The sequence below is a fragment of the Schistocerca gregaria genome, chromosome 9, assembly GCF_023897955.1.
Source record: "Schistocerca gregaria isolate iqSchGreg1 chromosome 9, iqSchGreg1.2, whole genome shotgun sequence".
NCBI classification, from domain to species: domain Eukaryota; kingdom Metazoa; phylum Arthropoda; class Insecta; order Orthoptera; family Acrididae; genus Schistocerca; species Schistocerca gregaria.
In genome coordinates, this window is record NC_064928.1 from 189,241,675 (window position 1) to 189,268,717 (window position 27,043).

The 27,043-nt window shown below is 46.2% G+C and overlaps 1 protein-coding gene and 1 non-coding gene across 3 annotated transcripts in view; one reads left to right on the plus strand and one right to left on the minus strand.

Moving 5' to 3' along the window:
- The window catches only part of LOC126292259 (inositol-trisphosphate 3-kinase A-like), an 847,830-nt gene that overhangs the window by 398,369 nt on the left and 422,418 nt on the right, over window positions 1–27,043 (minus strand). The window lies entirely within an intron of this gene.
- Trnas-cga (transfer RNA serine (anticodon CGA)) lies at window positions 13,372–13,446 on the plus strand. The gene has a single exon. It is a non-coding gene; the product is annotated as a tRNA-Ser (tRNA).

Genomic DNA, 27,043 nt, shown 5'->3' on the forward strand with positions numbered 1-27,043 from the left:
ACATCCCACATCAGATGAATTTGGAATTGCGAATGATGACTATCATCGGCTGCAGAAGGGAATGACAGCAATGAAAATTTGTGCCAGGCCGGGACTCGAAGGCGCATTTCCGTCGCGAGCAGTTGCCTTATAATTTGGCTATACACGCACGACCCATGGCCAGACCCAAACTTCCACATGTCATCAACCATTTGTATACGATCTCTACTTCCACAGCCATTATGTGTATTCCCATATAGATCAGATGTTCTTGAGAGTGGCATGCCCGGTATCGCCAGATATATACCGTACTGCAGTGCCTGTGTAACTCATGCATCTGTTTATTGGCTAAGAATAAGAGCCCCTGGCCGTGAAAGCCACACATCAATAGTATTTTCCATTTCCACAATGTCTGTGGTGCAGTTTTTAAGTGATTCACGCTGCACACATTGTAAGGTGGCGTGGTCTCCTGACCTTCATTTCTTACATATTCCATCCTCGCAATCATACTCTGCGCATTAAGACGCTTCATTCGAACCCAGACTCCACAAGGTAGAGTAAATTTGGTATGAATTCATGTAAGCGATATGCAAATCTAATAAGTAAATCGCAAGTGCGCACCGAGGTTGAAAAAAGTCGAGGCTGGCGCACACAACATGACAGCCACAGGAATTTTCGTTCTAAAGAGGAAACCAGCCCACTGGGAAGACTATCCCTTAAGAGGGCTGGATCAATAACATACCTACTTTGGCCGAAGCGACCGCCCAGCGAGAAGACAGCTTTTGCCAGAGCGAAGGGATAACGACCCCCGTGTTCGGTTTATAAGCAAATTGTTGGACAACATGGTTTGTATCCTTCCATATTAGCCGTTTTAGTAAATTGACTCAAATGGTTTCTACATAAATTGAAATGTCCCCTTTCAAAAATTTTTACACGACTGTGCTTAAGTTGACACACAATATTTTTAGCGCAACGCAATCTGACTTCCAAAAATCCCTACGAAAGAATGGCCCTGACTAACATTAACCTATACGTTTCACAAATCACTTACCTCACAAAAATCTTCGTTACTCAAGCTACTGCAATACAGCGAGCGCCACTGCTGCCAGCTAAATAAAAGATTCAAACTACTGAAGGCACTAACTACTGATAGGTATAGTTAGCAAATGAAAGATTTTAATACAGAACAGACAATGTATTTACCTTAATAGTCATAATATATATGATAGTTCATGACATCCAGTCTTACAAATTACAAAACTCCGCCATCTCTCTCCCCACGTCCACCATTGCTGGCGGCTCACCTCCAACTGCGCAACGCTACCCGCTGTTAGCATCCAGCTGCCGCTGCCCGACACTACAATGGCAGACAACAATGCAAACTAGCCACAGACTGCGCACAACACCGCCAGTGATTTTTCATACAGAGCGCTATGTGGCGTTACCAATAAGAAAACCTAAACAGCCTACTTACAAAATGTACGAATAGGTATATTATAATACAAGATCAGACCAGTTTTTGTCTGTCACAAATTATTTTACTTTATATTATGGCACATAATGTAATATACTTTTACGAATTTTACGAGTTGACTACGGAACATTTGTAATTATTTTATGATTAACACTATAATTGCAACTCTTTTTAAATGGAATGGTTCCATTTTCTGTTATTTACAGTCACTTAAATTTATGTTAAACCAAGGTGACTAGAAATTAAATATAATAAATTGTATTTAATGCCGTTGATTGCCGCTGGGGGTATTGCCTTCTTTTCACGTGATCTCAGCACGCTATTTAAGCCCATACGAAGGGATAGTCTCGCATAGTTTCCTGCCGTTACGTAGACAGGAGTGACACCACCAGCAGTCGACCAATGGGTAACATATATTAAATTTACGCAATTTTAGCTGTTGTATAATGGAGTCTTTCTGACGGATATCTATAATTTCACAGTGTAAAAGCTCAGAAGACGAGCCGTAAGTCGGGTTGAAGCCCGGTTGGCGGTATAATAATAACAAATGCGATTAAGACTGTTTTTGAATAGTTGATTAAAACCAAATTCCGCTACATTGTGTGGGAGCGCCAAGGAGACGCATTTTTTCATGGACCGACTGCGTAGTTACGGAGTTCTCACAGGCGGACAGTATACGCCTAACGGAGATGCTACAGATTACCAAATTGGTCGACTTAAACGAAATGTCACTCTCCCGTTTAAAAGAGCACTGGACAAATTTATTATAGTAGAAGTGACATGTGATTTTTTTTCACGCAGTTTGGGTGCATAGATCGTGAGAAATCAGCACCCAGAACAACCATCTCTGGCCGCAATAACGGCCTTGATACGCCTGGGCATAGAGTCAGAGCTTGGATGGCGTGTACAAGTACAGCTGCCCACGCAGCTTCAACACGATACCACAGTTCATCAAGAGTAGTGACTGGCGTATTGTGACGAACCAGCTGCTCGGCCACCATTGACCAGACGTTTTCAATTGGTGAGAGATCTGGAGAATGTGCTGGCCACGGCAACAGACGAACATTTTCTGTATGGAGAAAGGCCCGTACAGGACCTGCAAAATGCGGTCGTGCGTTATGCTGCTGAAATGTAGGGTTTCGCAGGGATCGAATGAAGGGTAGAGCCACTGGCCGTAACACATCTGAAATGTTACGTCCACTGTTCAAAGTGCTGTCATTGCGAACAAGAGGTGACCGAGACGAGTAACCAATGGCAGCCCATACCATCACGCCGGGTGATACGCCAGTATGGCGATGTCGAATACACCCCTATAATGTGCGTTCACCGCGATGTCGGCAAACACGGATGCGACCATCGTGATGCTGTAAACAGAACCTGGAATCAACCGAAAAAATGACGTTTATCATTCGTGCATCCAGGTTCGTCGTTGAGTACACCATCGCAGGCGCCGCTGTCTGTGATGCAGCGTTAAGGGTAACCGCAGCCATGGTCCATGCTGCTGCAAACGTCGTCGAACTGTTCGTGCAGATGGTTGTTGTCTTGAAAACGTCCCCATCTGTTGACTCAGGGAGCGAGAAGTGGCTGCGCTATCCGTTACATCCATGAGGATAAGATGCCTGTCATCTCGACTGCTAATGACACGAGGCCATTGGGTTGGCTCTGAGCACTATGGGACTTAACATCTATGGCCATCAGTCCCCTAGAACTTAGAACTGCTTAAACCAACCTAAGGACATCACACACACTCATGCCCGAGCCAGGATTCGAAACTTCGACCATAGTGGTCGCGCGGTTCCAGACTGTAGCGCCTAGAACCTCTCGGCCACCATGGCCGGCGAGTCTGTTGGGATCCAGCACGGTGTTTCGTATTACCCTCCTGAACCCACCGATTGCATATTCTACTGACAGTCATTGGATCTCGACCAACGCGAGCAGCAATGTCGCGATACGATAAACCGAAATCGCGATAGGCTACAATCCGACCTTTATCAAAGACGGAAACGTGATGGTACTTATTTCTCCTCCTTACACGAGACATCACAACAACGTTTCACCATGCAACACCGGTCAACTGCTGTTTGTGTATGAGAAATCGGTTGGAAACTTTCCTCGTGTCAGAACGTTGTAGGTGTCGCCACCGGCGCCATCCTTGTGTGAATGGTCGGTTAAATTTCGCGTCTGTAGCACGTCATCTTCGTGGTGTACCAATTTTAATGACCAGTACTGTATTTTAGTCTTATCCTTACAGCGGACGACTCCAGAAGATATTTGTTGTTGGATGTTATTCAAGCAGTTTTTATCGGTACATTAGGAGCGTCTGTCTGAGTTCTGTAGTAGTGTGAGGTGAAAATTGTTTCTCGCAGGAGCCAAACAGTACTTTTAGGATCAATCCATTGCGCAACTTGACAAAACAAAACCCACACACTCACAGAACATAACTAAGTTTGTGGGGAGCCCTACTACTCACATTTGTACGGTTTATTCTAGGGGGCAGGAGCGGCTAGTACCGGGTGATTAAAAAGTCAGTATAAATTTGAAAACTGAATAAATCACAGAATAATGTAGATAGGGAGGTATAAATTGACACACATGCTTGGAGTGACATGGGGTTTTATTAGAACCGAAAAAAATACAAAAGTTCATAAAATTTCCTACAGTTGTCGCTTCATCTTATCAGAATAGCAATAATTAGCATGACAAAGTAACCCGGGTTCCCGGGTTCGATTCCCGGCGGGGTCAGGGATTTTATCTGCCTCGTGATGACTGGGTGTTGTGTGATGTCCTTAGGTTAGTCAGGTTTAAGTAGTTTTAAGTTCTAGGGGACTGATGACCTTAGATGTTAAGTCCCATAGTGCTCAGAGCCATTTGAACCATAACAAAGTAAGACAAAGCAAAGATGATGTTCTTTACAGGAAATGCTCAATATGTCCACCATCATTCCACAACAACAGCTGTAGTCGAGGAATAATGTTGTGAACAGCGCTGTGAAGCATGTCCAGAGTCATGGTGAGGCATTGAGGTCGGATGTTGTCTTTCAGCATCCCTAGAGATGTCGGTCGATCAGAATACACCTGCGACTGCAGATAACCGCAAAGCCAATAATCGCACGGACCGAGGTCTAGGGACCTGGGGAGGCCAAGCATCACGACAGTGGCGGCTGACCACACGATCACCACCAAACGACGCGCGCAAGAGATCTTTCACGTTACTGGCAATATAGAGTTTTTTTTTTTTGTTCTAATAAAACCCCATGTCATTCCAAGCATGTGTGTCAATTTTTACCTCTCTATCTACATTATTCCGTGGTTTATTAATTTTTCAAATTTATACTGACTTTTTGATCACCCGGTATTTTTCAGGGTGAGCGTCATTGCTCTGAATGACGGTTACTAGCGCCAGTAGCACGCCACGACACGTGCAGGGAACCTCCACTCCTCGGAGGCGCGAGTCGCAGCGGCGAACCCCGGTCTGCTGTGCGCCGCGGATGCACCAGCTGACGTCCAGCGCGGGTGGCGCAGCCGACCGCCCGCCGACTGGAGTCTGTTTTTCTGCACCGACCGGTCGCTCCCGCGTCACGGGCGGCGTGCGGCCAGTTTACTCGGCCTCAAAGCGAGGTGCGAGAGTACGCGGGAGAGAGAAAAACGAGTCTCTGGAGCGTAGGGGAGACCAGGGCCGTCTCGGCGCTAAAATAGACCCCTCTGACGTCAGACGCGGCCGGTGAAGCCTCTCCACGGCCGCCGATGAAAGCCGCTCTTGTGCCGCGCCGGCGCTGCGTGGCTGCTCCAGAAACAGCGCTCTTCTGCGAAGGAATGGCTGTTCGGCGTCCAAACGGTTCAAATGGCTCTCAGCATTACGGGACTTAACATGTGAGGTCATCAGTCCCCTAGAACTTGGAACTACTTAAACCTACCTAACCTAAGGACATCACACACATCCATCCCCGAGGCAGGATTCGAACCTGCGACCGTAGCGGTCGCGCGGTTCCACACTGTAGCGCCTAGAACCGCTCGGCCTCTCCGGCCGGCTGTTCGAGGTCCGATGGCAGAATATGTCATTTGGGGGATGGCAGATGTGCTTAGGATGGTTTCAACACTATCCGCCGGCAGGTAGCGTAGTAGCACAGGAAACACATTACCTCTGAGTCTGCTTTTTAGAAGGGCATGCCCGTGCCCATAAAACTCGGCACAATCTTCAAAACATAAACATAGTCAAAGCCTTGCAGACAAACAAAAATTACGCGAAGCGGAATGTAGTGTGAGGAGGGCTATGCGAGAGGCGTTCAATGAATTCGAAAGTAAAGGTCTATGTACTGTCTTGGCAGAAAATCCTAAGAAATTCTGGTCCTATGTCAAAGGGGTAGGTGGGTCAAAACAAAATGTCCAGACACTCTGTGACCAAAATGGTACTGAAACAGAGGATGACAGACTAAAGGCCGAAATACTAAATGTCTTCTTCCAAAGCTGTTTCACAGAGGAAGACTGCACTGTGCTTCCTTCTCTAGATTGTCGCACAGTTGACAAAATGGTAGATATCGAAGTAGACGACAGAGGGATAAGGAAGCAATTATAATCGCTCAAAAGAGGAAAGGCCGCTGGACCTGATGGGATACCAGTTCGATTTTACACAGAGTACGCGAAGGAACTTGCCCCCCTTCTTGCAGCGGTGTACCGTAGGTCTCTAGAAGAGCGAAGCGTTCCAAAGGATTGGAAAAGGGCACAGGTCATCCCCGTTTTCAAGAAGGGACGTCGAACATATGTGCAGAACTATAGACCTATATCTCTAACGTCGATCAGTTGTAGAATTTTGGAACACGTATTATGTTCGAGTATAATGTCTTTTCTGGAGACTAGAAATCTACTCTGTAGGAATCAGCATGGGTTTCGAAAAAAACGGTCGTGTGAAACTCAGCTCGCACTATTCGTCCACGAGACTCAGAGGGCCTTAGATACGGGTTCACAGGTAGATGCCGTGTTTCTTGACTTCCGCAAGGCGTTTGACACAGTTCCCCACAGTCGTTTAATGAACAAACTAAGAGCATACGGACTATCAGATCAATTTTGTGATTGGATTGAGGAGTTCCTAGATAACAGAACGCAGCAGGTCATTCTCAATGGAGAGAAGTCTTCCGAAGTAAGAGTGATTTCAGGTGTGCCGCAGGGGAGTGTCATAGGACCGTTGCTATTCACAATATACATAAATGACCTGGTGGATGACATCGGAAGTTCACTGAGGCTTTTTGCAGATGATGCTGTGGTGTATCGAGAGGTTGCAACAATGGAAAATTGTACTGAAATGCAGGAGGATCTGCAGCGAATTGACGCATGGTGCACGGAATGGCAATTGAATCTCAATGTAGACAAGTGTAATGTGATGCGAATACATAGAAAGATAGGTCCCTTATCATTTAGCTACAAAATAGCAGGTCAGCAACTGGAAGCAGTTAATTCCATAAATTATCTGGGAGTACGCATTAGGAGTGATTTAAAATGGAATGATCATATAAAGTTGATCGTCGGTAAAGCAGGTGCCAGACTGAGATTCATTGGAAGAATCCTAAGGAAATGCAATCCGACAACAAAGGAAGTAGGTTACAGTACGCTTATTCGCCCAATGCTTGAATACTGCTCAGCAGTGTGGGATCCGCACCAGGTAGGGTTGGTAGAAGAGATAGAGAAGATCCAACGGAGAGCAGCGCGCTTCGTTACAGGATCATGTAGTAATTGCGAAAGCGTTACGGAGATGATAGATAAACTCCAGTGGAAGACTCTGCAGGAGAGACGCTCAGTAGCTCGGTACAGGCTTTTGTTAAAGTTTCGAGAACATACCTTCACCGAAGAGTCAAGCAGTATATTGCTCCCTCCTACGTATATCTCACGAAGAGATCACGAGGATAAAATCAGAGAGATCAGAGCCTACGCAGAGGCATACCGACAATCTTTCTTACATTGAACAATACGAGACTGGAATAAAATGATTCAGACGGCTCTGAGCACTATGTGAGTTAACTACTGTGGTCATCAGTCCCCTAGAACTTAGAACTACTTAAACCTAACTAACCCAAGGACATCACACACACATCCATGCCCGATGCAGGATTCGAACCTGCGACCATAGCAGTCGCGCAGACTGGAATAGAAGGGATAACCGATAAGGTAGTCAAGGTACCTTCCACCACACACCATCAGGTATCTTGGATGTAGAAGGGTCCAGCGCCCTCCCAAAGCAGTTGTTTCTAGCAAACACGGCACGTCTGGTTGATGTCCTCAACGAGATTTTCCGCACCAGCTACCTTATCTTAACGTGGAAACACGCGGGGACAATGGCTGTATGGAACTTGGATAAAGGTCTTCGCCTCGCCCAGAGTTATGTCACTATCAGTTATCTGCTGGCTCTCGCTGAGGTCTTTGGGCGGGTCTACTTGAAGAGACTGTAACACAGCATCACTGAAGAAAACACAATTAGCGTTTCGTCAGGGCTGTTGGAAAGAAAACCATCTGCTGCCTTTGGAAATCCATCGAGGACAGTGGGACAGCAGCCATACGTGAAGTACATGAATAGTAATAATTGAAAACCGACAGCTATATTGTAATCTGACGTCTTTTATTCAAAACATGCTACCAATTCGACGCCAAAAAGCGTGTTCTCCAGACCCTACGTATAATCTGTCATCAAGGTACGAATCACAGTGAGAAAGACCAACTGAGTCTTCAAATGGAAACAAAATCGTTCAAATGGCTCTGAGCACTATGGGACTCAACATCTGAGGTCATCAGTCACCTAGAACCTAGAACTACCTAAACCTATGTAACTTAAGGACATCACACACATGCAAGCCCGAGGCAGGATTCGAACTTGCGACCGTAGCGGTCGCGCGGTTCCAGACTGAAGCGCCTACAACCGCTCGGCCACAGCGACCGGCCAAATGGAAACAGTACAACTTATTAAGCATATATGCCAACCAAGGAGTTGAATTGTTGTCTGATCCTTGGTAGACTTGTTATTGCTATGAAGGTACGTAATCCAGTTGATTTTGGCCCCACTGCTCCCAACGTTGTAGGTTGCGCATGCTGGCGTTCATGCTTCGTAAGTTGTACTGTTTCCCTCTGAAGACTCCGTTGGCCTTTGTCGTTGCAGTTCGTACACTGATAGCAGATTACGCTTGGGGCCTGAAGATGAAGCTTTTTTGCATCGAAACTGGCAGCATGTTTTGAATCAACGATGTAGAATTGCAATACAGCTGTTGGTTTTAATTATTATTATTCACCTACCAACTGCTGTGGCTGGTCGAAGAGGCATTTGACGTAATGGAGCGCCACGAGTTCTTCCGTGTGGTGTTCCTCGACGTATGACATCTTTTGACACAATGGTCTCTTGTTCAAGGGGTTGCCAGTGTCACATGCCCGACTCATCAAATGCTACCTCGTTGGCAGGACCTTCTATAAGGCGACCTAGTCAAGATTCTCCAGCGTTCGTCCCATCGAGCTGGCAAGCCATAGGGCTCAGTTTAAGGACCATTCCCGGTAAACTTTATACACTATGTAGTCAAAAGTATCCGGACACCCCCCAAAAACATACGTTTTTTGATATTAGGTTCATTGTGCTGCCGTATACTGCCAGGTGCTCCATATCAGCGACCTCAGTAGTCATTTGATATCGTGAGAGAGCAGAATGGGGCGCTCCACGTAACTCACGGACTTCGAACGTGGTCAGGTGATTAGGTGTAACTTGTGTCATACGTCTGTACACGAGATTTCCACACTCCTAAACATCCCTAAGTCCACTTTTTTCCGAAGTGATAGTGAAGTGGAAATGTGAAGGGGCAAGTACAGCACAAAAGCGTAGAGGCCAGAGTCGTCTACTGACTGACAAGAGGCCTCCGATAGCTGAAGAGGGTCGTAAGGTGTAACAGCCAGACATCTATCCACACAGGAATTCCAAACTTCTTCACGCTCTACTGCAAGTACTATGACAGTTAGATGGCAGATGAGAAAACTTGGCTTTCATGGACGACCGGCTGCTCATAAGCCACATATCACGCTGGTAAATGTCAAACGATACCGCACTTGGTGTAAGAAGCGTAAACGTTGGACCATTGAACAGTGGAATAACGTTGTGTGGAGTGACGAATCACGGTACACACTGTGGCGATCAGACGGCAAGGTTTGTGTGTGGCGAATGCCCAGTGAACGTCATCTGCCAGCGTGTGTAGAGCCAACAGTAAAATTCGGAGGTGGTGGTGTTATGGCGCGGTCGTGATTTTCATGGTGGGGGCTTTCACCGCTTGTTGTTTTGCGTGTCACTACCACAGTACAGGCCTACATTGATGTTTTAAGCAACTTCTTGCTTCCCACTGTTGAAGAGCAATTCGGGGATAGCGGTGGCATCTTTCAACACGATCGAGCACCTGTTCATAATGCACGGCCTGTGGCGGAGTGGTTGCACGATAATAACATCCCTGTAATGGACTGGCCTGCACAGAGTCCTGACCTGAATCCTATAGAACACCTTTGGGATGTTTTGGAACGCCGACGTCGTGCCAGGCCTCACCGACCGACATCGATACCTCTCCTCAGTGCAGCACTCCGTGAAGAATGGACTTCTATTCCCCAAGAAACCTTCCAGCGCCTGATTGGACGTATGCCTGCGAGAGTGGAAGCTGTCATCAAGGCTTGGGGTGGGACAACACCATATTGAATTCCAGCATTACACATGGAGCTTGTAAGTCGTTTCCAGCCAGGTGTCCGCATACTTTTCATCACATAATGTATGCCGCCAACAAGCTCAAGACTGACCGAGTGCAGCTCACACTCTGTGTTGCCGCCACGGTGATCTTCAACGATAGCACCGACACCGGGCCTCTATCGTTGCCTGCAGCTTGCCACCGACGCCATCGCATATCGGGCTGTCAATCGCCATCTCAAATGCGACGGCGTGAGGACGAAGGTTCTGACCGCCACTCGTCGCTTCACCCAGCAACTGCCATCACCTTCAGAGCCAACGTGGTACCTTGGTGTCTTCTCGGACACATCTAGTATTATCCCTTGCTTAATCCGCTTCCATATTGACAGTGTGTCACGAGCGGCCGCTGTGGCCGAGTGGTTCTAGGCGCTTCAGTCCGGAACCGCGCTGCTGCTACGGTCGCAGGTTCCGGACTGAAGCGCCTCGAACCGCTCGGCCACAGCGGCAGGCCACAGATTACGCAATATGCAAAACACGAATATGTAGAAATCTCCACCCTTAAGATCCCGCGGCCTAAGGCCCACTGTGCTGCAGAAGTGCAGAGCGAGCGGGCACCATGCCATGGTGTGGTGCGTGTGCAGTTGGAATGATATAGGATTCCTGATACGTCTAGATACGACTCTCATACGTAAGCATCCTATCTGATCACCTGTGTCCATTCGTGTCCATTTTGTATTCCGACGGACTCGGGAAAGTCCAGCAGGACAATGCGACACAGTCACTCGTCCAGAATTGCTACAGAGTGGCTCCAGCAACGCTCTTCTAAGTTTAAACACTTCCACTGGTCACCAAACTCACCAGAAATGAACATTGTCGAGCATATCTGGGATGCCTCGGAAAGTCCTGTTCAGGAGAGATCTCCAGCCCATCGTACTCTTACGGATTTATGGAGAACCCGGAAGGATTCATGGTGTCAGTTCCCTCCAGGACTACTTCAGACATTAGTCGAGTCCATGCCAAGGCGTGTTGCAGCGCTTCTGCGTGCTCGTGGGGGCCTTGCACGATATTAGGGAGTTGTGCGAGGGGCGTTGGACAAGTCCGTGCAAAGGCCGAGAGATGGTACCACCGTCGCGTGTCGAAGTCATGTTTAATTAGCAGTATCTTTGGAAAGAACACACACGAAGTTTCAGACATATTGGTCTATTTCTTTGTGTTTGACATTCGTGTAAATCAAAAAAGGCGAGTGATTGTGAAAAAATGGACGAAAAAGAATTCCGTGTGGTGATTAAACAGAAAGTCAAAACGCCTCAAGAGTCTAAAGAGAAGCTTGATAAACATTACAGTGATTTTGCACCTTCCATTAGAACAGTTTATAAGAGGTTTGAAAATTTTCGGAGTGGCCATATGGGCACAAGTGATACTGAATGTTCTGGACGCCCTGTGGAGGTTACGACTGCAGAAATCATTGATAAAATCCATGATGTGGTGATGGATGACACAAGAGTTAAGGTGCGTGAGATTTCTAGTGATGTGGGCATCTTGAATAAATTGGTACATAATATTTTGCATAAACATTTGGACATGAGAAAGCTATCGGCAAGATGGGTTCCGCGATTGCTCACGCTTGACCAAAAACGAAATCGTGCTGCAAGTATGGTTTGCAGCTGTTCAGGAAGAATCCGCAGTACTTTAAGCGTCGTTTTGGCACTGTGGATGTAACATGGGTACATTACAGTACTCCTGAGATCAAACAACAATCTAAACAATGGGTTACCAAGGGAGAAGCTGCACCAAAAAGGCGAAAACCATTCCTTCGGCCGGAAAGGTTACGACGAGTGTCTTTTGGGATTCGCAAGGGATAATCCTCATCTACTATCTCGAAAAGAGTAAAATTATTACAGGTGCATATTATTCATCCTATTGAACCGTTTGAAAACTGAGCTGCAAGAAAAACGTCGGTGTTTGAACCCAAAAAAAAGTCCTTTTCCATCGCGACAATGTACCAGCACACACCTCAGCAGCTGTGGTCGCAAAATTAATGGAAATAGGATTCCAACTCGTTTCACATCCCCCCTATTCTCCAGACTTGGCTCCCTGGGATTCCTATTTGTTCCACAATTTGAAGAAATGGCTGGCGGGACAAATCTTTTACTCAAACGCGGAGGCTATTGCAGCAGCTAATAGCTATTTTGCAGACTTGGACAATTCCTATTATTCGGAAGGGATCAAAAAGTTAGAACAGCGTTGGACGACGTGTGTAAGTCGAAAAGGAGACTATGTCGAAAAATAGAAAAGGTCTACCCCAAACAAGTAAGTAGTTTTTATTTTTGCTCACGCTTTATCTCTTCAGTGTATATCGATTACTCGTCGAAAAATATCGGTATATCGATATTTTATCAACAGCCCTAGTTAGTACATCTGTTGCGACGGCTTCTAATACGTTGTAGGGCTGACATACTATCGGTGATGTTGGCTGTCGACGTGAGGAGCACCAACATCGGCGAGGATGCAGGGACGTGTCTATGAGGAACGTTTGCAATGGCACGCGGCGTGAGCTACGAACGACGGAGCGCTAACGAAGCTGTCTGGCTGTCCACAAATAGCAGTGCACTTATCCGCTCTTTTTGCCTGCAGCGGACGAGTCAAATGAATTAAACGGCGAAGGTGGGAGGGGACCCACGTCACACCAACCAGCGGCGCCAGTTATGCAAGTCTGGCCGGCGTTCGGCCGTGAATTGTGTGAGCTGGTCTCCGCTTCCACATACGGACGATGGTTATCACTGAAACAATCCCATTTCGGTTATATGGGTTTTCCTCCACGCCACTTTAACCTGACTGTCAAAAACCGATCAAAATAACCGGTTTCTGAAATAACCGATTTTTTTGGAATGAGATTTTCAGTCTGCAGCCGACTGTACGCTGATACGAAATTTCCTGAGAGATTAAAACTGTGTGCCGGACCGAGACTCGAACTCGGGACGTTTGCCTTTCGCGGTCAAGTGCTCTACCATCTGAGCTACCTAACCACGACTCACGCCCCCTCATCACAGTTTTACTTCTGCCACTACTTCGTCTCTACCTTCCAAACCTTACAGAAGCTCTGCTGCGATCCTTGCAGAGCCCTTTCTTTTAGGAGTGCTAGTTCTGCAAGGTTCGCAGGAGAGCTTCTGTAAAGTTTGGAAGGTAGGAGACGAGGTACTGGCAGAAGTAAAGCTGTGAGAACGGGGCGTGAGTCGTGCTTGGGTAGCTCAGTTGGTAGAGCACTTGCCCGCGAAAGGCAAAGGTCCCGAGTTCGATTCTCGGTCCGGCACACAGTGTTAATCTGCCAGGAAGTTTCAACCGTTTTTGTTTGGTTTTTATTCCTGTTATTTCCTGTAATAATCATAGAAATGGAGCACAGATTTTAAAAAAATTGACCCAGTTTGAAGATAAATAGAATCCAAAAATGAAAGTCGGTTGAAAAATAAAAGCAGTTCTTCCGTCCGTTGTTCGTTGCTTTTCCTGAAAAGATGTAAGTGGTTGAATGCGACAAAAAACCACCAGCATTCTCCCACTGATTCTAATTTTTTGAAACTCTGATCAAAAATAAAGTTGTAAATAGGAATCATACCACTTTTTGGGCATTACGATTTGTCAGCGGTAAAGGATGAGACTGAGGTACAATAACTCTATTTTTCGTATTAATTTGTGAGTTCTCAAGAGCTGCAAGCAGATAAAGGCATATTATGTAGACACAAGCAGCGGATCAGCTACTTTCTATTTTTAGTGTATAGTAAGTATGAATTGTACACTACTGGCCATTAAAATTGCTACACCACAAAGATGACGTGCTACAGACGCGAAGTTTAACAGTCAGGAAGAAGATGCTCTGATATGCAAATGATTAACTTTTGACAGCATTCACACAAGGTTAGCGCCGGTGCCGACACCTATAACATGCTGACACGAGAAAAGTTTCCAACCGATTTCTCATACACAAACAGCAGTTGATCGGCGTTGCCTGGTGAAACATTGTTGTCACGCCTCGTGTAAGGAGGAGAAATGCGTACCATCACGTTTCCGACGGATTGTAGCCTACCGCGATTGCGGTTTATCGTATCGCGACATTGCTGCTCGCGTTGGTCGAGATCCAATCACTGTTAGCAGAATATGGAATCGGTGGGTTCAGGAGGTTAATACGGAACGCCGTGCTGGATCCCAACGGCCACGTATCACTAGCAGTCGAGACGACAGGCATCTTATCCGCATGGCTGTAACGAATCGTGAAGCCACGTCTCGATCCCTGAGTCAACAGATGGGGACGTTTGCAAGACAACAACCATCTGCACGAACAGTTCGACGTCATGTGCAGCAGCGTGGACTATCAGCTCGGAGACCGTGGCTGCGGTTGCCCTTGACGCTGTGTCACAGACAGGAGCGCCTGCGATGGTGTACTCAACGACGAACGTGGGTGCACGAATGGCAAAACGTCATTTTTTTCGGATTAATCCAGGTTCTGTTTACAGCATCATGATGGTCGCATCCGTGTTTGACGACATCGCGTGTATCCGTCATCGCCATACTGGCGTATCACCCGGCGTGATGGTATCGTGTGCCATCGGTTACACGTCTCGGTCACCTCTTGTTCGCATTGACTGCACTTTGAACAGAAGTGTTACGACCCGTGGCTCTACCCTTCATTCGATCCCTGCGAAACCCTACATTTCAGCAGGATAATGCATGACGGCATGTTGCAGGTCCTTTACGGGCCTTTCTGGATAAAGAAATTGTGTTCAACTGCTGCCCTGGCCAGCACATTCTCCAGATCTCTCACCAATTGAAAACGTCTAGTCAATGGTGGCCGAGCAACTGCCTCGTCACAATATGCCAGTCACTACTCTTGATGAACTGTGGTATCGTGTTGAAGCTGCATGGGCAGCTGAACCTGTACACGGCATCCAAGCTCTGTTTGACTCAATGCCCAGGCGTATAAAGGCCGTTATTACGGCCTGAGGTGATTAGGTGATTGTTCTGGATACTGATGCTATGCACCCAAACTGCGTGATATATATATATATATATATGGTGAGTCACCTAACGTTACCGCTGGATATATTTCGTAAACCACATCAAATACTGACGAACTTATTCCACAGACCGAACGTGGGGAGAGGGGATAGTGTAATTGTTTAATACAAACCATACAAAAATGCACAGAAGTATGTTTTACAACACAAACCTATGTTTTTAAATGGAACCACGTTAGTTTTGTTAGCACATCTGAACATATAAACAAATACGTAATCAGTGCCGTTTGTTACATTGTAAAATGTTAATTGCATCCGGAGATATTGTAACCTAAAGTTGACGCTTGAAACCTCCGACGTTCAGTTGCGTGTTGTAACAAATACGGGCCACGGCCGGCGAACAGCATCTGCAGGGACATGTTTACGATGACGACCGTGTTTACGAGTGTGGCTGTAGTGCACTGTTGTGGTTTGGTCTAGCTGTCGCAGTGTCCGCATGTAGCGCTTGCTGCTATTGTTATTCTGCATTCGTCTCCGCACGCAGACCAACTGTAGTACACCGTGTTACCAGACGTCTGTGATAGTGTAGTGGTGTAGGAACTGTGACCATGGTGTTTTCGAACTCTGGAAAGGCGGAGATGATACTCATCTATAGCGAGTGTCGACGAAAGGCAGCTGAAGCCTGCAGGGTGTATGCAGAAAGGTACCCGGACAGAGAGCATCCAACGTGCCGCACATTGCAAAACATCTGCCGCCAACTGTATGAAACAGGTATGGTCGTAGCACGCAAACGGGTCCGTAACAGGCCCGTCACAGGAGAAGCGGGTGCAGTTGGTGTATTAGCTGCTGTTGCCATGAACCCACACATGAGTACACGGGACATTGCGAGAGCCGGTGGATTGAGTCAAAGTAGTGACATGCGCATACTGCATTGTCACCGCTTTCACCCGTTTCATGTGTCGCTACATCAGCAATTACATGGTGATGACTTTAATCATCGAGTGCAATCCTGTCAATGGGCGTTAACAGAGAATGCGTTGCAGTTCTACCTGTTTACCGATGAAGCGGGTTTCACAAACCACGGGCAGTGAATCTACGGAATATGCATTACTGGTCCGTGGACAATCCGCGCTGGCTCAGACAGGTGGAGCGACCGCGACCGTGGACTGTAAATGTATGGTGCGGAATCATTGGCGACTACCTCATTGGTCCTCACTTCATTGCAGGGGCCCAAACAGCTGCAACATACATCGCGTTTCTACAGAATGATCTGCCAACGTTGCTCGAAAATGTCCCACTGGAAACGCGTCGACGTATGTGGTATCAGCATGATGGTGCACCTGCACATTCCTCAATTAACACTATGCTGACCCTTGACAGGATGTTCGACGGGCGTTTCATAGGACGTGGAGGACGCATAAATTGGCCAGCCCGTTCTCCTGATCTTACACCTCTCGACTTCGTTCTGTGGGCTACGTTAAAGGAGAATGTGTACCGTGATGTGCCTACAACTGCAGAGGATATGAAAGAACGTATTGTGGCAGCCTGCGGCGACATTACACCAGATGTACTGCGGCGTGTACGACATTCATTACGCCAGAGATTGCAATTGTGTGCAGCAAATGATGGCCACCACATTGGACATCTATTGGCTTGACATGTCGGGACACACACTATTCCACTCCGTAATTGAAAACGGAAACCGCGTGTGTACGTGTACCTCACCCCTCATGGTAATGTACATGTGCGTCAGTGAAAAAGACCAATAAAAAGGTGTTAGCATGTGGACGTAATGTGCTGTTCCAGTCTCTTCTGTACCTAAGGTCCATCACCGTTCCCTTTGGATCCCTTCGTAATTCGGTGCTCTCCGATACACACGATCGAACAGCGGAGGAGTGGTACTCAAGCGTCAACTTTAGGCTACAATATCTCCGGATGTAATTAACGTTTTACAATGCAACAAACGGCACTGATTACGTATTTGTTTATATGTTCAGATGTGCTAACTAACGGGGTTCTATTTTTTTAAAAAGTAGGTTTGTATTTAAAAAAAACATACTTCCGTGCATTTTTTTATGGTTTGTATTAACCAATTACACTAGCCCCTCTCCTCACGTTCAGTTTGTGGAATCGATTCGTCAGTATTTGATGTGATTTACGAAATATATCCAGCGGTAATGTTATTTCATAGGATTGGCAGACAAATTTTTAATCTTTTAAAGCAAATGTAGCATTGTACTTACTTGCTACTCCACTTCGCAAAAGTATTTTCACTCTAGGACTCGTGCTATTCTGCAATACAACGGATGTGTGGCGACGTCAGCGAGAAACTACCATATATACCAGGTTGGGGGAAGTCTTGCACTCTGCCCGTATACGTGTACCTTAAGCAACGACACACAGCAACGGGGAAATTGTCTCACCAATGTTGTACCAATTCTTATGCCATGTGTTCTCCGCTCGTTTCTGTCGGCATTGTTAATTAAATAACACGGATCTCTTTTGCCGTTTTCTGTAGTAATGCAACATTCCAAACCAACGCAAATTTCACGAATCAAAATTACTCCTTTTTTTCAAAAAGAAGGTTTCTTATACCTGAAAATTTTTCGCACTACTGGTAAGGCAAATTGTTTTTTCAGCCTTACTTCCACAGGGGGACCGACGTTGACCTTTGAACTCCGTCCACTGAAATGCGTCCATTGAAACTTACGCCGAGAACACGTGGACGAAGGGTCCCCTAATCTCCCTACCCCAATTCCGCGGCTTGCTCCGCAGGTGGAAGAGCCGAGCACTCTTATGCTCTGTTGCACCTAACAATAACCGTTGATACAGACGACTCGAGATGTTCGGACAAGAGCTGTAATGTCAAATTTTTACAATTTGGGGTGATCGTAATTTATTTTCTGTCAGCCACAGTCACAGAAGTTTTACTTTCGACCACATCTTCAGATACTGCAATGGAAAATACGAGAACTAAATTAGAAGATTTAAAATTCGTATCTCATCTACTTGATAAATCGTAGTTTACCGTAAACATGAAATAAAATATAACTCATAACCGTGTATCACCATATGTTCAAGCAGTGCAAATAAGATACGTTTTAATCTACAGGATGTTTCCGTAAGACCGTTCAATAATTTGACAGTACATCGAGGATTTTCCACTGCACAATTTGAGGCAGGGAAACAGGGATTGGAGAAGCCAGTTTCACGAGTTAATAGGAATAAAATCACATTACTGTGTGCTTTTTTTTATTTACATTAGTTACAATTAACTGCAGATACCATCACTGACGCAATGAACGTAGAATTAGTCCTTTATCTTACAAACTGCACAATTTGAGGCAGGGAAACAGGGATTGGAGAAGCCAGTTTCACGAGTTAATAGAAATAAAATCACGTTACTCTGTGCTTTTTTTTAATTTACATTAGTTACAATTAACTGCAGATACCATCACTGACACAATGAACGTAGAATTAGTCCTTTATCTTACAAATGTGCTGAAACTGACGGCCAGAAACCTCACCGAGCGAGGTGGCGCAGTGGTTAGCACACTGGACTCGCATTCGGGAGGACTACGGTTCAATCCCGCGTCCTGCCATCCTGATTTAGGTTTTCCGTGATTCCTCTGAAACGCTCCACGCAAATGCCGGGATGGTTCGTTTGGAAGGGCACGGCCGAATTCCTTCCCCGTCCTTCCCTACTCCGATGAGACCGAAGACCTTACTCTTTTGCCTCCTCCCCCGAACAACCCAACTCCAACCCCAAAGCATGACATCGGCGAACAAGATTCTGATGAACTGTGACAAATATTCCTGGTGTGTCTCGAACCAGGCCACAGGTGGCTACAATCCTGGCAACTAATTCCATCTCCACATCCACTGGGGTCTCATACACAAGTGACTTCAGATATCCCCATAGGAAATAATCAAGGGGATTCAAGCCAGGTGACCTCGCAGGACATGGAATAGCCGCCCCCCCTTCCAATCCAGCGACCAGGAAATACTGTAGCGATATCGCTCCATGATTTCGGTTACCGAACGACAAACACTGGTACATCAGTGCTTAGCGTTCTCGCTTCCCACTCCCGGGTTCGATTCCCGGCGGGGTCAGGGATTTTCTCTGCCTCGAGATGGCTCGGTGTTGTGTGATGTCCTTAGGTTAGTTAGGTTTAAGTAGTTATAAGTTCTAGGGGACTGATGACCATAGATGTTAAGTCCCATAGTGCTCAGAGCCATTTGAACCATTTTTGAACATCAGTGCTGAGACTAGAATGTCCCTGTTGCCTGCCTTGGCTTAGGGTGCCTGGTGTCCTGACCCACCTAGGTGGAGTGTTCCACTGCTCCCCTGTTCAGCACACTCTCCACATATTTAATCCACTTAAAACGCCTGGTTATCAGTTACCGAAAACTACGCAGCCAGTCCGGCTCAGGGACTTACCTGTGTCTGCCATCCGAGCTGGATGCTCCTCGAGGTTGGAGCCGTTGTTGTTGCCAGACGTGCCAATTGCATACCTAATTTCGCAACCTGTATGCTCCAGAATCACTTACAAATTTTCTCTCGCTATTACGCAGGCAAAAAGGAATACAAACGTCTCAAAAATGAGATCGACAGGAAGTGCAAAATGGCTAAGCAGGGATGGCTTGAGGACAAATATAAGGATGTAGAGGCTTATCCCTTTAGGGGTAAGATAGATACTGCCTGCAGGAAAATTAAAGAGACTTTTGTAGAAAAGAGAACCACTTGTATGAATATCAAGAGCTCAGATGGAAACCCAGTTCTAAGCAAAGAAGGGAAAGCAGAAAGGTGGAAGGAGTATATAGAGGGCCTATACAAGGGCGATGTACTTGAGGACAATATTATGGAAATGGAAGAGGATGTAGATGAAGATGAAATGGGAGATACGATAATGCGTGAAGAATTTGACGGAGCACTGAAAGACCTGAGTCGAAACAAGACCCCGGGAGAAGACAACATTCCATTAGAACTACTGACGGCCTTGGGAGAGCCAGTCCTGACAAAACTCTACCATCTGGTGAGCAAGACGTATAAGATAGGCGAAACACCCTCAGACTTCAAGAAGAATATAATAATTCCAATCCCAAAGAAAGCATGTGTTGACAGATGTGAAAATTACCGAACAATCAGTTTAATAAGTCACAGCTGCAAAATAATAACACGAATTCTTTACAGACGAATGGAAAAAGTGGTAGAAGCCGACCTCGGGGAAGATCAGTTGTGAATTCCGTAGAAAAATTGGAACACGTGAGGCAATACTGACCTTACGACTTATCTTAGAAGAAAGATTAAGGAAAGGCAAATCTACGTTTCTAGCATTTGTAGACTTAGAGAAAGCTTTTGACAATGTTGACTGGAATGATCTGTTTCAAATTCTAAAGGTGGCAGGGGTAAAGTACAGGGAGCGAAAGACTATTTACAATTTCTACAGAAACCAGATGGCAGTTATAAGAGTCGAGGGTCATGAAAGGGAAGCAGTGGTTGAAAAGGGATTGAGACATGGTTGTAGCCTCTCCCCGATGTTATTCAATCTGTATATTGAGCAAGCAGTAAAGGAAACAAAAGAAAAATTCGGAGTAGGTATTACAATCCATGGAGAACCAATAAAAACTTTGAGGTTCGCCGATGACATTGTAATTCCGTCAGAGACAGCAAAGGACATGGAAGACCAGTTGAATGGAATGGACAGCGTCTTGAAAGGAGGATACAAGATGAACATCAACAAAAGCAAAACGAAGATAATGGAATGTAGTCGATTTGAGTCGGGTGATGCTGAGGGAATTAGATTAGGAAATGAGACACTTAAAGTAGTAAACTAGTTTTGCTATTTGGGGAGCAAAATAACTGATGATGGTCGAAGTAGAGAGGATATAAAATGTAGACTGGCAATGGCAAGGAAAGCGTTTCTCAAGAAGAGAAATTTGTTAACATCGAGTATAGATTTAAGTGACAGGAAGTCGTTTCTGAAAGTATTTGTATGGAGTGTAGCCATGTATGGAAGAGAAACAAGGACGATAAATAGTTTGGACAAGAAGAGAATAGAAGCTTTCGAAATGTTGTGCTACAGAAGAATGCTGAAGATTAGATGGGTAGATCATGTAACTGATGAGGAAGTATTGAATATGATTGGGGAGAAGAGAAGTTTGTGGCACAACTTGACCAGAAGAAGGGATCGGTTGGTACGACATGTTCTGAGGCATCAAGGGATCACCGATTAGTATTGGGGGAAGCGTGGAGGGTAAAAATCGTAGAGGGAGACCAAGAGATGAATACACTAAGCAGATTCAGAAGGATGTAGGTTGTAGTAGGTACTGGGAGATGAAGCAGCTTGCACAGGATAGAGTAACATCGAGAGCTGCCTTAAACCAGTCTCAGGACTGAAGACCACAACAACAACAACGTACACTAAGAAAAATTTCGTTACTTGATATCAGGTGTTCCAACATAAACTGATCACCAGACATTAAGACCATCTACCTAATAGCCGGTATGTTCACCTTTGGTAGGGATAACTGTGGCGACGCATCATGGAATGGAGGCAGTGTGGCGTTAGCAGGTCGCTGGAGGGAGTTGGCACCACATCTTTACACACAAGTCGCCTAATTGCCGTAAGTTCCGGAGAGGAGGAGGGGGGGGGGGGAGAATTCGATCGGGTTCGGATCTGGCGAGGTGTGGGGCCAGTACATCAACTGGAACTCGCCACCGTGTTCCTCGAACCACTCCATCACACTCCTGGCTTTATGGTGGAAATTTGTGGCAAGGACTTTGCGACCAAACTGCTGCGGTCATAGGTCCTTAAGCATACACACTACTTAATCCAACTTAAACTAACTTACGCTGAGGACAACACGCACATGCATGCCCGAGGGAGGACCCGAACCTCCGTCGGGGAGAGCCGCGCGGTCTGTGACAAGACGCCCGAGACCGCGTGGCTGCCCCGCGCGGCCCTGGCTTTGTGACATGGCGAATTATCTTGCTGAAAAACGCCACTGCCGTCGGGAAACATGATCGTCATGAAGGGGTGTACATGGTCTGCAACCAATGTACGATACTCCTTGGCCGTCATGGTGCCTTGCACGAGCTCCCCTGGAACCACGGATGCCCACGTGAATGCTCCCTAGAGCATAATGGACCTGGCGGCAGTACAGGTGTCATAGAGCTATTCGCCCGGAAGAGAACGAATTCGCGCCCTCCCATCGGCATGATGAAGAAGGTATCAGGATTCATCATACCATGCACCGCTCTGACACTGTGCCAACGTCCAGTGCCGATGGACACATGCCCAGTTTAGCCGTAGTTACCGATGTCGCGGTGTTAACATTGGCACGTGCGTGGGTCGTCTGCTGCGGACGAAATGGTTCAAATGGCTCTGAGCACTATGGGACTTAACATCTATGGTCATCAGTCCCCTAGAACTTAGAACTACTTAAACCTAACTAACCTAAGGACACACACAACACCCAGCCATCACGGGGCAGAGAAAATCCCTGACCCCGCCGGCAATCGAACCCGGGAACCCGCACAACCACGAGATGCGGCCTGCTGAGGACGCCTGTCGTTGGGAGTGTTCACTGCGCTGTGTGTTCAGACACACTTGCACTCTGCCCAGCATTAAAGTCTGATGTTGGTTCCTTCACAGTTCGCCACCTGTCGTTTTTTACGAGTCTGCCCAGCCTGCAACGTCCGACATCTGTAATGCGGGGTGGCTACCCAACCCCTGGACATCTGGTCGTGGTTTGAGCTTTGTTTCGCCACGTGTTGCAGACATTCACCTCAGTACTCCTCGAATGCCCGACGAGGCGTGCGGTTTCCGATATGCTCATTCCCAGCCTTCGGGTCATTACAATGTACCTTGGATCAAACTCAGATACATCGCGCGCCTTCCCCATTCTACAAACAGACAGCACGCTGTCTGACACAACATGCACAGTGCGTGTATCTGACTAACAGTCATTCCTCGCCAGGTGATGCTGCTGTCGCCGGACCGGTCTACATCGATAGAAGGTCGGTGGTCGTAATGTTCTGGCTCATCGGTATAAATGGCCGGTAGCATATGTCGCAAGTTGAGTTTCTCAAGTTGACATGAACTTCTTTTTCTGTTTCTCGTCTTTTGATTTTTGTTTATTTCAAACTAGTTTTCGGCTTTTTGGGCCATCTTCAGGAAACAACCGACTAGCATCTGAAAGTAATGCTAGTTATAAGGAAACAAACATTATACGCAAAGACACAATCCACTTGCATAGAGTGTTGGCATCAAATTTGTATCTTGACGTTAAAATTACACTTTACACAATGGACAACGTTAAGCTCAATAAATAATTAAACCGCACAATATTACAGGTTAAATGGTTATAACGTTATACGGAGTGAGATGTTAACATCGACTGAGAAAGTGTTAAACTGAGCACTCTTCGTTTATGTTGTGCAACAAACATGTTTCTTAACACTGTAAATCGTAAACTTTACTCAAGGACAGTATACCACACAATCCTACGGTATTACATGTTATATGGAATGCCATAGTTTATGAGGTCGTGACATTGGTTGAGAGCTATTTAACTGAACTTCTGTTGCGCAATAAACATGTTTTACGTTGTAAATTACATTTTTATTCAATGGGCCATATTAAACACCGCCATGGTAAAAATATATAATATTAAAGTACTGCAAGTTATAACTTAAATATTTTCAACATTTTGCACCCCTGACAGAAACTCTATAAATATTAATTTTAATTTTAATAACCAATAGCCTCAGTTGCAATGTTTACCTATATTTACCTAGCTTATTCTTTAGAATAAAAGTAACTACCGTTTGTCCATAGTGGACATCGTAAATCTAAGCTTCAAATCCATAAATTATCGTCAGACTGTAAAAACATCTGAAACTGCCTCGGCCCCACTTCGCGACCGCGATGTTGCAGCCATGAGTGCTGTACTGGAACTTTTTACAGTCTGGCGATAATTTATGGATTTGTAGTTATAGCTTGACGATGTGCACTATGGACAAACGGTAGTTACTTTTATTCTGACGAAGGTTGTGTTATCCTGACTGAAACCTAGGTAAATCTAGGTAAACTTTGCAACTGAGGCTGTTTGTTTTTAAAATTAAAATTAACACTTCAAGTTATATCAACATACGGAATAAATATAGCCACCAGTTGCGGAAGGTAGGAGAGACAAAAGCTCTTGATTTAGGTTTCAACTCATAGAAATATGTCTTCTTCAGAAGTCTTATTAAATTTTACTTGCTGATCAAGGTGTGCCACCAACAACCTTAGTCATATTGGTGGCACATTATGATCTGCTTGTAAAACGGAATAAGACTTCTGAAGAAGTACCACTTCTATGGATTGAAACTAGCTCAAGAGTTCTTGACTGCTACCGTCCCCAATTGGTGGCTTATTCCATTTGTTCCATTTGTTACATTTGCACACTTGTCACTGCAGCCATGCTTAAGATTCGCAAGTTATATGCGCTTGTGGAGTAAGAAAGGCTTAGGAATAGGAACTTCTATTGCGTTTTAGTTTTGTGTAGCAGTATGTGTCATTGTGACAGTTTGTGGGTATGTGGCAGCTTAAAAGTGGAGATGTGCTCACCTGTTGTGGATAATTTGGAACCAGCTGGGGATTTTGAGCTAAATGTCTGTTTACCTCAAGTACCTTCCTGTTATCTTTACGTCGACACTCCGGAAGCTAGACAATGGCAACTGACTGCGATGCACCGCGGACTGAAGAACATTGCTGCGACTACGCAGTCGTCTCGAAGCAAAGGTCATCGTGCACGAGCGAGCTACACTGAAGAGCCAAAGAAACTGGTACATCTGCATAATACAGTATAGGGCTCCGTGAACACGCAGAAATGCCGCAACAAGACTTGGCATGGACTACACCAATGCTTGAGGGAACTTGTAAGTAGGCTGTTTAGATTTTTTTATTGGTAACGCCACATAGCGCTCTGTATGAAAAATCAGTTGCTGTGCTGTGTGCAGTCAGTGGCTGATTGGCATTGTTGTAATACTCGCCATTGTAGTGTTGGGAAGCTGGATGTGAACAGCGCGTAGCGTTGCGTAGTTGGAGGTGAGACGCCAGCAGTGGTTGATGTGGGGAGAGAGATGGCGGAGTTTTTAAATTTGTAAGACTGGATGTCAATAACTGCTAAATATATTATGACAATTAAGGTAAATATATTGTTTGTTCTCTATTAAAATCTTTCATTCGCTAACGATGCCTATCAGTAGTTAGTGCCTTCCGTAGCTTGAATCTTTTATTTAGTTGGCAGTAGTGGTGCTCGCTGTATTGCAGTAGTTCGGGTAACCAAGATTTTTGTGAGGTAAGTGATTTGTTGTAGACTGGCAATGGCAAGGAAAGCGTTTCTGAAGAAGAGAAATTTGTTAACATCGAATATAGATTTATGTATCAGGAAGTCGTTTCTGAAAGTATTTGTTTGGAGTGTAGCCATGTATGGAAGTGAAACATGCACGATAACTAGTTTGGACAAGAAGAGAATAGAAGCTTTCGTAATGTGGTGCTACAGAAGAATGCTGAAGATAAGGTGGATAGATCACGTAACTAATGAGGAGGTATTGAATAGGTTTGGGGAGAAGTTTGTGGCACAACTTAACTAGAAAAAGGGATCGGTTGGTAGGACATGTTTTGAGGCATCAAGGGATCACAAATTTAGCATTGGAGGGCAATGTGGAGGGTAAAAATCGTAGAAGGAGACCAAGAGATGAATACAATAAGCAGATTAAGAAGGATGTAGGTTGCAGTAGGTACTGGGAGATGAAGAAGCTTGCACAGGATAGAGTAGCATGGAGAGCTGCATCAAACCAGTCTCAGGAATGAAGACAACAACAACAACAACAAGTGATTTGTGAAACGTATAGGTTAATGTTAGTCAAAACCGTTTATTTTTTCAAGATTTTTGAATTAATTCCTGGAAATGGAAAAAAGAACACATTGACACCGGTGTGTCAGACCCACCATACTTGCTCCGGACACTGCGAGAGGGCTGTACAAGCAATGATCACACGCACGCCACAGCGGACACACCAGGAACCGCGGTGTTGGCCGTCGAATGGCGCTAGCTGCGCAGCATTTGTGCACCGCCGTCGTCAGTGTCAGCCAGTTTGCCGTGGCATACGGAGCTCCATCGCAGTCTTTAACACTGGTAGCATGCCGCGACAGCGTGGACGTGAACCGTATGTGCAGTTGACGGACTTTGAGCGAGGGCGTATAGTGGGCATGCGGCAGGCCGGGTGGACGTACCGCCGAATTGCTCAACACGTGGGGCGTGAGGCCTCCACAGTACATCGATGTTGTCAACAGTGGTCGGCGGAAGGTGCACGTGCCCGTCGACCTGGGACCGGACCGCAGCGACGCACGGATGCACGCCTAGACCGTAGGATCCTACGCAGTGTCGTAGGGGACCGCACCGCCACTTCCCAGCAAATTAGGGACACTGTTGCTCCTGGGGTATCGGCGAGGACCATTCGCAACCGTCTCCATGAAGCTGGGCTACGGTCCCGCACACCGTTAGGCCGTCTTCCGCTCACGCCCCAACATCGTGCTGCCCGCCTCCAGTGGTGTCGCGACAGGCGTGAATGGAGGGACGAATGGAGACGTGTCGTCTTCAGCGATGAGAGTCGCTTCTGCCTTGGTGCCAATGATGGTCGTATGCGTGTTTGGCGCCGTGCAGGTGAGCGCCACAATCAGGACTGCATAAGACCGAGGCACACAGGGCCAACACCCGGCATCATGGTGTGGGGAGCGATCTCCTACACTGGCCGTACACCTCTGGTGATCGTCGAGGGGACACTGAATAGTGCACGGTACATCCGAACCGTCATCAAACCCATCGTTCTATCATTCCTAGACCGGCA